Here is a 13880-nt window from a genome sequence, read left to right as displayed (position 1 = left end):
TCTGAGAAATTCCATGGACAGAGGAGCCCTGACATGTTACAGTCCACGAACTCGCAAAGAGTCGGACATGACAGTGATTAAACAACAACAAATATACATAAATACGTATATATATATATATATATATCTATACACAAACATTTACAATGAAAGAAATATCACCGTGAATAGATAATGGAGTGAGTAGAGAACGGGCACACACACATATGTTTATATACAGTGCAGTTTTACATACACACATGCAAGCACATTTATTAATAATGAGGTGTGCGCTTCAAAAGGTGGGAGTCAGAGTTGCACTTAATGAAATGATAGCCCCCCAACAGACTAATAATTCAAAAGAAATCCCTTAGAGCATACTAGGTAATCCTGCCTACTAGGAAATATTTTATGCAAAATTCCCATCAAATAAGCTGTTCTTTCCTGCTTCTCCTGGTTGCCAAAATCAAATACAGGCTCTGGTGCAAAGGTTAATCACATCCCTTTAAGGCAAAAATCCTCTAAAATCTGATTGCCAAGTGTTAGGGGAAAGTTGTAAATAGGTAGTAAGTTCTGAATTAAATTTAAGCCTATTTTAATTATAAAAGCATTAATGACAGCAGGAAATTTAATGAAATATTGGACCATGAAATCAATGTTATCATTTTAATACATAGCAGAATATGACAAACTCTGTAAGATTCCTGTTCTCTTTCATGTCTATTACAATTTCCTTCTATTAGTTTCTACAAATAGAAAATTACATATAAAATTGAGTTTAACCAAATCTCTGTTAAAATCAGGCAATCTGATTTGGTATTATATAACCACACTGAAATTTCATTTAATTTAGAAAGGGCTTCTCCTGGTGTCTTGAATACTAACTACTTTCCTAACAACATGTATGTAGCTCTGAGTTTGACAGGGGAATAATCCTTGTGCTCAACAATAGATCAAGATTTTAACAAAAAGAATGAAGATGGATAGAAATGGAGAGCTTGACCCATCCTTCTATTGGAGAGATTTCAAAAGCATTTCTTGAAACGGTCTGAAAATATTTACTCTTGCTTATCATCTTACAAAAGAGTTTTTTTTTCTGTGAAAAAGTTGAAGATTCAGATGTCAGGCCTGACTGTCTCCAAATACGGCATGTCTGTATCTCTCCCCTGTGGTCTCTATAAAGAATAAAAAGCCTTAGAAAATAGATCTTCTGTGCTTCTACTATACTGACTGGTTGTTAGCATAGAGGTGAATTTGAGGTTTTCTAATCTTTCACACAGATAAGAAATATTTCAAAAAGAGATATTTTAATAGGAGCTTAGTTTATTTTAGAGGAAAGGGCCCAACCTAGCAGTTAGGAGAGAGGTGACCCTTGGGGAAGGAGTGCTGATTTGAAGGAAAGATGACTCAGAAATCTGGGCGCTGATAGTGTTCTTAACCTGGGTGCTGGTTATAGGGTGAGAGTTGTAAAAACTGACCGTATAATTTTGATAGGTGCGATTCTCTATATGCATATTAAACTTTACAAAGATTTTTTAAAAATTTTATACTTTTATAGGGCTTTTGTTGTTGTTTAGTTGCTAAGTTGTGTCTGACTCTTTGCGACCCTATGGACTGTAGCTTACCAGGCTCCTCTTGTTCAAGCAATTTCCCAGGCAAGAATACTGGAGTGGGTGGCCATTCCCTTCTTCATAACAGGGTTTTGCCTTTAAACAAATATAATACATCAGAAAAAGATCCACTGAGTAGACCATACTCCCCTCTTATGACTTGAAAAATATGCCTGCTTCTTTGGGCAACCAATAGGTGAAGAGTAGCCCCCACCCTGGAGTATCTGCTTGCTTCTGGAAGAATCTGCACCCTAGGCTGTAACTAGCAGACCCTGAGCTACCCAGCCCTCAGGTCTTCTGAGAGGAGCATGGAGCTTTCTTGGTTACCAGTGTTCCTTCCTCCTGCTTATACCTTACAAAGTTGTTTTAAATTAAAAAGTAATTGCCTTCACCTTTTCTGTTAAAAATACAGTTGCCTGAAATAATATAAAAACCTTTATATTTACCCACTTTATAAAAATCTTTATTCTTTACTGTTTCCCTCGTGGCTCAGCAGTAAAGAATCTACCTGAAATGCAGGAGATTTGGTTTTGATCCCTGGGTAAGGAAGATCCCCTGGAGGAGGATATGGCAACCCATTCTAGTATTCTTGCCTGATGGCAACCCATTCTAGTATCCTTGCCTGGAGAATCCCCATGGACAGAGAAGCCTGGCAGGCTACAGTCTATAGGGTCATAAAGAGTCAGACACAACTAAGTGACCGAGCACACTTTCTGTTCAAAGTACAGTTGCCTGAAGTAATATAAAAATCTCAGTCAGTAAAAAAATTTCTAGGTTAGAACTGGTAGAAATTCCTAGGCTTGATTTTATGTTGTACACCATAAAGATAAGATTAGAAGCAAATAATAGGATCCCTATCTCCTCTGAATCTGACCAGTCCATTGTGACTTGTCCAATCATATCTCCTAAGAACCATCCAATGAAAGTATCCTTAACCATGCAACAGAATCCTAAAATGTTTGCCTAAGCCATTACTTTTATTTTGATTGGTTTCCAAGTTGGCAACTTTCTGTCAGCACCTAATCTGTATTGAATCCCATAATCTAACAGTGAATCATGCACTCATTTAAGCAAATTGTCCTTCTGAGGATCTAGAAATGTAACTCACTTCAGCCCTTAAAGCTTTTTCACATCTGGCCATCTCTCTCCTCCCTTTCAGTTAACCCTGTCTTCAGTGGTATGGCAGACAGTCCTATTTCCTGACATTGGATTTCTCTCTCTCTCTCTTTTTTAAAAGTAATTAATTAACTTGGCTGCACCAGGTCTTAGTTGCAGCATGCTGGATTTTCCATCTTCATTGTGTCACGTGTGACCTTTTAATTGCAGCATGTGGGATCTAGTTCCCTGACCAGGGATCAAACCCAGGCCCCTTGCAACGGGAGTGTGAAGTCTTAGCCACTGGACCACTAAGTCCCATGACTCTGGATTTCTTAAGGAGGTTACTACAAAGTCAGGCTGGGAAGTAATGCAGAGTTTAAAAAAAAAAAAGGTAGTGCAAAAACAAGAATCAGAATTTTCTTGAGAATCCACTGGTTCCAACCAGCACTTTACTTTTTAATAGATGTATGACCTTCTGCAGCAACTTTGCAAGATAAGGGTCGAATATCTGCCCTCGTGGGTTTATTATGAGGATTGAATAAGACAATGTATGAGAATACACCTTGTTCTCATAACAGCATAAACAGCTATGCAGGAGTTTTGACAGTAAGGTAGCTTATGTGTTGTAGGCAACGGCTTTGTGTTTGGGGGCAAGGAGCTACTATCACTTTGAAAATATTTTTAGCTCTTCCCCTGTAGAGAGGTACTCACAACAAAGACAGCCAAGACAGAGAAGGGCAGACCATTTTTGGTTCACTTCTGGCCACTTCATTGGGTATCTTTCAAAAGCAGCTAGGCTTGCAGTGCAAGATGCCAAATTACAGCTTCAACCCTGTGAAACAGGATGGTCCTCCTCTCTCCTTCCAGATGATTGTCTGAAAGAATTTTGTGTTTGTCCTCAATTTGCTGTGTTGGGAGCTTCCCAGATAACTGACAACAGTGGATTGTGATCACAGTATTTAGGTCATTGGTGGCATCTTGGAGCAAATCTGTACAGAAAACATTAAATGAGCTGAAAATTTTAAGCTCCAATGATAATGGGCAATAGGTGCTCTATAAAGAAACTGGGTTGGGGGAAAAAATGACTTTGAAATTCTTCACTAGACTGAGACCATTTATTTTCTTTTTAAATTTAGAAAACTGTTCATTTGTATTGGTTGTTGTTTAGTTGCTCAGCTATGTCCGACTCTTTGCTACCCAGTGAACTGTAGCCCACCAGGCTCCTCTGTCCATGGTATTTCTCAGACAAGAATCCTGGAGTGAGTTGCCCTTTCCTCCTCCAGGGGATCGTCCCAACTGAAGGACAGAACCCGTGTCCCCTGTGTCTTCTGCATTGGCAGACGGATTCCTTACCGCTGAGTCACGGGGGAAGCCCTCTGTATTGGGGTATAACTGATTAACAATGTTGTGATAGTTTCAGGTGAAGAGTGAAGGGGTTCAGCCATACTTATACATCTGTTCTCCCCCAAATTCCCTTCCCATGCGGGCTGCTATGTAACATTGAGCAGTTTCATTGTTGGTTATTCATTTTAAATATAGTGGTGTGTGCAGGCAACTGTAAGTTCACTCTCTAAATCTGTGAGAGACCATTCATTTAGAAGTGGATTGTTTCTTGAATCCAGAAGACATTTCCTTACAGGAAAATGATTGTATAACCTTGGACTGTCTCCTGTGGAATCCTAGGGACCCCATCCCCACTTAATTCAAGCAATGTTTTAAAAATTATTTCAGTTCAACCCTGCTGGAATTCTGAAACCTGCCTCAAAGGGTTTGTAAGGTTACATAGCCCAGAGGGAGTTGGAAACTAAATTGAATTCTTTAGCTTTACAATTTCTTTACCCAGTTGGAGCTTACATATGACATTATTTACTGCGTTTCATAGTGGTAGCCTCTTTCTTGTTCGTAAGTCCCAGATAAGCCATAACTAATACTTAAAGAATTACGAATGCAGAGAATAGACAGTTTAAAATAAACATAAAGATGTTTGCAATTCTCATGGAAAATAACAACTCTCTATTCCAAGGAATACAGGCCATAAATATGCCCATAGACCAGAGTTCTAAATTTTTTTCAGGGGAAGCCGGGTAGTGAAGCAAGTTAATTATATTGTTGTCCTAGGGGCTGGATGGAAGGTCATGTAATGCCTTCAAATGCTTTCTGCAGTTCTGTATATTAGAAGAATGGCACTCTCATCAAAGTAGCAATCAAGACATCCCATTTGTCGTCTAATTTCATTACATGCTTTCAGAAGCTGCAGCTTTCTAGCATAACCTGGCATGATTCAGAGAGACAGAAAAGAGGGGACAGATGGGAGGCTGTGGAGGGGTCCTTGCAGTCGCTTCCCACCCCACGCCCCCAGAAGGATAGGGCAATTTCTGAGAAAGGAGGCCTGGGTTGGGGGATAGCTAACGGAAGATACAGAAAGAGTTGTCAGCTGAGGAACTGGTGTTAGGTACGGGTTTCACAGGGCCTGGGTAGAGAAAATAAAATTCTCTGGGTTGTGATCATCAGCAGCCCATCACTGCCCTTGCTGGTGCAAGACTGGCATCTAAGCTTCCTGTAGCACCCTTGTGGTAGCTGTCTGCTTAGCTGAGCCTTCTCTCTAAAAGTACAAATCTGCTTAAGAGAGGCAACTCATTAAGCCACCTAACACCTTAGCATGAGTGGACCTGGACAGGTGAGGCTCTGGAGGGAGGGAAGTAGAAAGGGAAGGTGAAGGAGGCCAAAGTCAAACTATAAATTTATGCAGAGGTTTGCCCAGACAGGGGAGGGGGAGGGGAAAGGGGAGACGAGGCTGTGCATCTGGTGGGAGAGGCAACTTGCTTCTTTGCCTGCTCATCCCCGGGGCTGTGTTCCGTCGGGGGGGAGGGGGGTGGTCATCAGGAGAGGATGGCCAACTGGCAGATGTACAGCGGAAATCCTGGCTTGAAATTGTTAAAATTGGGGGTAAGTAAGGCAACATTTGTCTTGTCTAATTCCAGGCATTGTCCATTCAAAAGGAGTTGCAGGTCCCACTTCCCTCCCTTGCTCTGGGTAGACTCTTGAGGTCAGCCTCCTGTGAAATGCGAGTATATAATCGCAGTTTGGTGTTGAGCTTGATCCACTCCCGCAGCTTCCATCTCATTTTATGCTGTGTCCTGTTCTGCTCTGTTCTGCTATGCTATGTTCAGTTTTATTCTGTTCGGCTGTTCTTCCCTCCTCCCTCCCTTCCTCATTTTCATGCAAAATTTGCTCTGAGGTTTTTGGCCTCGGCGCTGCCTCTCCCTGCCTCTCCCCTCCGATTTGCCTTCCCTCCCCCCTTGTAGTCCACCCGCATCTTTCTCTCTGAAGTGCTTCTTCCTCTCTTTTCTCCTCCATCTCTCTTCCCTAAGATGAGACAGAGCCAAGAGAGTCAGGAAGGGAATCGCGGAGCCTGAAAACCTTGTTCCCTGTGCTCTCCAGAACCCACGCTCGGGAAGGTCTGCTCTGTAATTAAAACTCAGTGCTGTATTTTTTCCCCCTACAGGAGCCCCGGGGAAGGAAATGGCAACCCACTCCAGTATTCTTGCCTGGAGAATTTCATGGATAGAGGAGCCTAGCAGGCTACAATCCATGCGATCACAGAAAGTCGGACATGACTGAGCGACTAACAGTTATTATATTTTTTGCGTGTGCTGATATGTTTTAAAATACTCAAAAAGGAAAATACTGGTTTCACTGCATGACAAAATATGATCTATATGGAAGAGCAAGTCTGGTAGAAAACACCTCTCTTGGGAGCAAAGGCAGGCTCCGACCTACTTTCTGCCGCCACAGACACCCACTGACCAGGGGCGTCCATCCTCCGTGGGTGACATGGAATACAAGAGGGGACACCATTGTCTTGAGATCCATGAGCAGTGATTCCACCTGCTCGGCTGTATCTTACAGACTCTGGATTCCCGCTTCACTTTGCCTGGGACGTTTCTAGAGGCTCTTGAGATCGTAACCAAATTCTGGGGTGGTGGCCTCTGACCCACCTATACCTTCCCAGTTTTGCCTTTTCTTTCTGCTTACCTATTCCTCTGGTTTCTTGCATTCAAGGCCTGGTAGCAAGATATGTTTGCAGTACAGAAACATTGCACGGTAATAAGTGTTTGTCAAGAGAAGAAAACAGTGTTAATATGCAGAAAGCCATGATCATCAACCTTGACCTCCCTCCCTAGTGTTTATTAGCTTGTTAGCCGTATCACTGTTCTGCAATGTTGTTGCATAATTTTATCTCTTCTTTTCTCTGCCATTTACATGATAATCGTACTTCAGCTTTTTTATATCCTCCCTGCAAAATGTCCCTTGACTCTGTCCCCTCCCTTCCATGTCTTGGGTCACTGCTTCAGCACGGGCTCCTGTTATCCCTTATCTTAAAAGATGCCATTCTGGAATTCTTTCCCCTTTCTTAATCATCTTCCAGATGGTTTCCTAAAATCTGAAATGTGATCCTATCACCCCTGCCCCACCCTCCCAGCCCACCCCTGCCTAAATAGTGCTGTTGGCTCCACACTGCTGACATCACATGCCCCGAGTGGCCTTCACCCAGCACAATTCCTGACCCCACCCCTATCTTATGCCCCCTCACCCATCTTATATCCCAATCCTTGTTTTGATCACCAGGCAGCCCCATGAGCCCCCTCCCCTTGAGCAGGCTATATAATGGACAGCCTTCACACTTCAGGTCAAACTATTTATTTTCTTGAAAAATTTTTTCCTGCCTCCACTTGTCTAAACTCAGTGGAATGTTCAAGACACAGCTCAAAAGCTGTCTCTTCAGAAGAGTCCCACTCTATCAGCCAGGCGGAATGAGGCACCGGCCTCCACTTCTGTTCCCCTAGCACTTGATTCATCCATCTCTCGACGAAGCCATCATTTCCCCTGCTATTGTAGTTATTATTCACAAATCTTTTTTTCCTACTAGACCCTGGTGTCTTAAAGATTAGAGTTTGTTTTTCTTTTGTTGGTGTGCGTGTGCGCTCAGTCACTCAGTCATGTCCAACTCTGCGACCCCATAGACTGTAGCCGGCCAGGCTCCTTTCTGTCCATGGGATATTCCTGGCAAGAAATACTGGAGTGGGTTGCCATTTCCTCCTCCAGGGGATCTTTCCAACCCAGAATCGAACCCGAGTTGCCTATGTCTCTTGCATTGCAGGTGATTCTTTATCACTGAGCCCCTGGTGGGAGATGTGTTTAAATATCCCTAGCAGAGGGCCTGGTATCCCAGCAGCAATAGATGAGATGCAGTTAGGACCCGTGTCCAGTGATATTTGCTGATCCTGAAATCCCCAGGTTGTTCCTGCAGCCGGCACACATAAAGGGCAATGCTCCTTGGGAGAGCCAGGCTGAAGGAGACCCTCTTTCCAGTATCATACAGTGAGTGGCCCACAGTGTTAAAACCGGACTCTTCCTGTCTTGGGGTTTCGTCTGAAGTCTTTTTTTCAATTTTTCAATTAATTAATTAATTTTAATTTGAGGCTAATTACTTTACAATATCGTGGTGGTTTTTGCCATACACTGACATGAATCAGCCACGGATGTACATGTGTCCCCCATCCTGAGCCCCCCTCTCACCTCCCTCCCCATCTCATCCCTCTGGGTCGTCCCAGCACACCCGCTTTGACTGCCCTGTTTCATGCATTGAACTTGGACTGGTGATCTATTTCACATATGGTAATATACATGTTATATATGTATATATATATATAATGCTATTCTCTCAAATCATCCCTCCCTCGCTTTCTCCCACAGAGTCCAAGTCTCTTATTTACATCTGTGTAAATAATAATAATATTGCTGTCTCGCATATAGGGTCATCATTATCCATATACATGCATTGATATCCTCTATTGGTGTTTTTCTTCTTGACTTACTTCACTCTGTATAATAAATAGGCTCCAGTTTCATCCACCTCATTAGAACTGACTTAAATGTATCTGAAGTCTTAAAGCTGAGAACAAAAAATTCTAAGTATCTCCACTTTCTGAGGCAGATGTGAGACCATTTTTTAAGAATTTATTGAAAGGGAGTAGTAAAAACTTGTTCTATTAGCTATATCTAGACTACAGAAGAAAAGATGAAGAATTTACTAACTGAAGTGGTCTCCAAACCAGTCTCCCTGATTTCATCTTGTCTCCTCTTTTTCCCTGGTGGTCTTAGCACAGCTGCCAGCATGATCCAGGGCAATCGAGCTTTTTGTCTCCCCAGAAACATGGAGGATCTGCCCTGGCTGAGTGACGGCCCAAGTCTTTGCAGTGGCTTCTGAGGCCAGCAAAGGCATGTTTTACTTCCTCCTGAATCTCATCTCTTGCTCTGCCTCTCCTTGCTCTCTCTGCCTCAGCCACACTGGCCTCCTTGAAAGTGAAAGTTTTGGTTGCTCAATCATATCTGACTTTTTGAGACCCCATGGACAGTAGCCCATCAGGCTCCTCTGTCCATGGGATTCTCCAGGCAAGAATACTGGAGTGGGTTGCCATTTCCTTCTCCAGGGGTTCTTCCTGACCCAGGGATCGAACCCAGGTCTCCGGCATTGCAGATAGATTCTTTTACTGTCTCAGCCACAGGGAAGCCCTACACTGGCCTCCTTGCTCTTCTTCAAACCTGCAAGCATATTCCTGTCTCAGGACGTTTGCACTGGCTTCTCTTGGCTAAACGTCACACCTTCAAGTCTTTGCGTTAAGTATTAATCTCTCACTGAGACCTACCCTATCATCTTATAAATACCAGCACTCCTGATTCCTCATATTGTGCTCTATCTTTTCTTTTTTCCACAGTAGTAAAACACTATAAAATTAAATTATTCATTACTTTATGGTTCATTGTCTCGGAGGGTGCGGATGTTCATCTTTTCTGTTCATGAAGCGCCCATTCTACTGACGAAACGTAGAATATGCTTGTTTTCTGTACTAGCCATTAGCTAAGTCAGGATTCCAGGAAGGAAAGGATAGTTTATACAACATACTTCCCATAACAACTATATTTTTCCTTAGATTTGACTCCTTCTTGCATGTCCATTCTTGAATTAGTCAAAATGGCCCTTTCACTAAAATAATTGCTCACTGTTATTTACTAGGACTTTAAAGAAGGTCTTCAGAGTAACCTTATCATAAAAGCAGTCTCCTTTGAGTTGTAGGTAATAAAAAAAGATTTTCTGTCTTGTTTTCCTCTTGCTTTGTCTTGTCATTTCACTGTCTCCATTTTCCCAGTGGAGGAGATAATTCACCTGTGAGTTTTATCTTAACAGAAGAAATGGTGAATCAAGGGAGCCAGCTGAGGCAAAACCAAAGGCTCTAGGAAAGAGAAATTTATATGTCTTGAAATTAGTTGAATAGACTTGTCAACAGACCAGCCTCTAATACGAGGTTCATAAAAACAGAAGATGAGGTAAATTTTGTCACAGAATTCAGGCTGTGCTCACATTTCAGAATTGCAGTTAGTAGCACAAATATCAAGTCCTTGTGTTACCCTACCGATCAGAGAGATTTGGCAGGGCCATAAACTAGTAGCCAGAGGACTGGGCTACATCCTGACTTCTCCACTAACTCTTATGTAAGTGTTGGCCTGACAATTAATCACCACGTGGGGATAATGATAAACAGGTCATTCTGTTTCACAGAATAATAGAAAGACAAATCGGAAAATATTTGAGAAGGCACTTTGCTAAGTGTTCCATAAATATTGGAATCATTTATTCCAGGATTAAGGGGATTTGTCTATTAGCTTACAAAACACAGGCACTCAGATTCATTCGAATCTCCATGAAAAAAATTCAACACCGTTCCATTTCCTCACACCAGGAAACAAATCCTTTTACTCTTCTGGGTCTATATTTACCAGCTAGGGAATCCAACCCTCAACTGTCTTCCTTCCCACCAAGATTAAAAAACACAACAGTGGCAACTGGAAAAACACAGAGCTATGAATAATAGACAAGGATTTCAAACTTCTTAAATATCTTCATCTCCATTACTTGTTAGATCAGCAGAGTTTTTCTTGTGATTGGTGCTGCCCATGCAGTATCATCAACACGAACCCTGAAGGCCCCTCTGCTCTCCAAAGGTTCTGACATTAATTTCTGCTCAAATCTCTTTGAATTGTCACATAAAGAAGGGAAAATGAGGTCAGGAGTACCAGGTGACCCTGGAGAGGTAGAGGCTCTGGCTGCAAAAAGAAAAGAATTACTTAAAAGAGGAAGTGAGAAGATGCTGGAGGTCAACTTTATCCCCTTTGATTATTACCTTGAACTGTCCAGCATAGCAGCAATCTCTTTTGCCCCAGCCCTGACTCTTTCCAAGTGTGGTGAAAGACACTGAACAGCAGGCACTGAAGCACTGATGTGAGTTGTTATGTTTCTCTAGATGAAAGTGAAAGTTGCTCAGTCATGTCCTACTGTTTGTGACCCCATGGACTTGCACAGTCCATGGAATTCTCCAGGCAAGAATACTGGAGTGGGTAGCTGTTCCCTTCTTCAGGGGATCTTCCCAACCCAGGGATTGAACCCAGGTCTCCTGAGTCGTAGGCAGATTCTTTACCAGCTGAGCCACCAGGGAAGCTTAAACAGAATTTTCAAGATCAAGATCAATTTTATCCTTACAGTGTCTTGACTTTTATAAAGCTCTGCCCCTCACCAACTGCCAGTGTTCATTCTTGCCAACATTTAGCACCATTTTTCCCCCCTCTGATATGTGCTATTAAGGAACCATTGTGGGCTTTAGATTGCTTATCTCTTGGTTCAGCTATGAAGGATGAAGTTAGTTATGAGGGCCTGGATCTTTACCAAGTGTAACCAGAAGAGTTACTTTGGGATTTAGTATAATCCCTGGATAGCCCTGACAATCTTGAGTTAGCATTGCTAATTGCAGGAGAAGCCTAGGAGTACCCCAGAAATGATCTGGGGATTCAAATACAAGTCTCTTTGGTCTCTGGTTTGTATTTTAGGCTGCAGATTTATATGTTGACTTGGTTTATACAAGGCTTGTCACTTTAAAATGCTGATTTCTCTTTTGAGATGAGGTTATGGAGGGTGGGGAGGGATGGGAAAGAAGAAATATGAATCTGCAATTTTTGGGGACAAAAAATGAGATGAATATTTTAATATGAGACTAAACAGTTTTGCAAAGACCCAACTTTGGTGCTTTCTTTGAGGGCAAGTCAATCAAATAGACACAAAGGTGAGTTTCAGCTTTCTGCTGTCTGTGCCTCTGAAGTGCTATTTAAAGCTGCTGGAGAAATGTAGGAAGAAATTGGTTTTGAATGTCAAAGGGAATTCATGAAAACCAAAATTACAAAGAACCAAAGTAATCATTGCCACAATAAGAAAATCAGCTATGTGAGTTGCAAAGATCTTCCATAATCCCAAGATAAAGCCTTAACAGTTCCTTCCACACGGAAAACATTGGAGGGTAACTCCTAAATGTCCAGGAGGGTAAACCCAAGGTGATGATAAATGCTTACAAATAAAGGTACATGGTGAAGTGTTAATTACTTTTTATTAATCTCCTTTGGCACCAAAGATGAGATGAGAATCTGTCTGAAAATCTAAAGAAACCAGGATTGAGAACAAAACAAAACTGTGACTTTGGAAAAATAATCAGCATTATAAAATTGAATATAATCTTTCTATCTTGCTTATTTGACCTGTTTTCAGTTCCCAAGGGGATTCTCCTTTCTATCATGTAAGCGATGCTCTTGATTACCTACCTGTCTGAGTTTACTTAGAAGTGCTGTGCTATGCTTAGTTGCTCAGTCTTGTCTGACTCTTTGTGACCCCATGGACTGCAGCCCACCAGGCTCCTCTGTCTTTGGGGATCTGCAGGCAAGAATATTGGAGTGGATTTCTATGCCCTCCTCCAGGGGAGCTTCCCAACCCAGGGACTGAACCAAGGTCTCCCACATTGCAGGCGGATTCTTTGACAACTGAGCTACCAGGGAAACCCAATAATACTGGAGTGGGTAGCTTAACCTTTCTCCAGGAGATCTTCCCAACCCAGAAATTGAACTGGGGTCTCCTGCATTGCAAGTGTAGTCTTTACCAGCTGAGCTAACAGGGAAGCCCTATTCAGAAGTAGTACACTTATAGAAATTAAGAACAAGGGCCCTGGAATCAGACTGCCTGTGTTCCACTCTGTCATTGACTAGTTGTGTGACCTTGGCACTTTACCAGGTACCTTCTACTGTAAGCATTTATCATCACCCCTGGCCTCTCCTCTCATTTCCTATTTGTTAAAAGGGGAGAGTACCTGTTATGGATGTAGTAAGTGCTCAATTAATTTTAAGTATTATGGCTACAGTGAGCTGTTGATGTTGAAAGATCACAATTAATCTTTACGGACTTGCTCTTATCAAGAGGGAGGAGACTCTATGAGGAGATTGCAACTCACTCTGCTCTGTGTTGCTAGCAGCCAATGATTGACTGACATGGGTTACAAAAGGATAGAGGCCACCCTGCACTCCTTGCCTCTTTCATTCCCCAGCATGGAGCCAGCAAAAGCTAAATGTCTCTGGAGATCACATTCTTGCCTAACTCCTCCCCTTTCCCATTCTCCCATTCTCCTCCTCCTTCTCTCCCTTTCTTATGGGGCCTTTCTTTTTTTCTCCCTACAAAGCACTTCCTTCATAAATCACATACACTTAAATATCTGTTTCAGGCTTCTAGTAGCCTGACCCAAGACAAAAACTGTATTTCTTTGATTTAACGCCACCCATATTTTCATATTTGAACAATTCTGAAATCTGGACATATCTTAAAATTGCTGTGGCTTTGGCTGAAGTTGTTTAATGTCATCTTTTGCATGTTGAAATAAAAGCATGAAGAAAATCCTGGGACAACAATGGAGCATTCTTCTGCTGCATTGCCAGCATTCTTGGTGGCACAGACAACCCCATTTTGTGGAAAAACAGTCATCAGTGGCTGAGTTGAAAGGTTAAAGAGTCAGACTTTGAAAAAATGAAAGTTTCAGGAATATTTAATTAACTTTGCTTTTGTTTTCCTTTTGCATCTATTAAATGCAAAACAATGATGTGTAATAAGTTGTATCAAAATAATTCCAGAAGTGCTCTCCAATCACAAAACAAATTCTCAACGATGATTATGACAAGGTGACATTGCAGAACAACGGGAAAGTGATGGTCTTTCAAAAAAGCTCTGAATCCATTGAATGTGCACATTGGTCATGGAGGTGTGGTAGG

This window comes from Odocoileus virginianus, chromosome 15, assembly GCF_023699985.2.
Source record: "Odocoileus virginianus isolate 20LAN1187 ecotype Illinois chromosome 15, Ovbor_1.2, whole genome shotgun sequence".
NCBI classification, from domain to species: domain Eukaryota; kingdom Metazoa; phylum Chordata; class Mammalia; order Artiodactyla; family Cervidae; genus Odocoileus; species Odocoileus virginianus.
Note: the sequence above shows the minus strand (reverse complement) of the source record.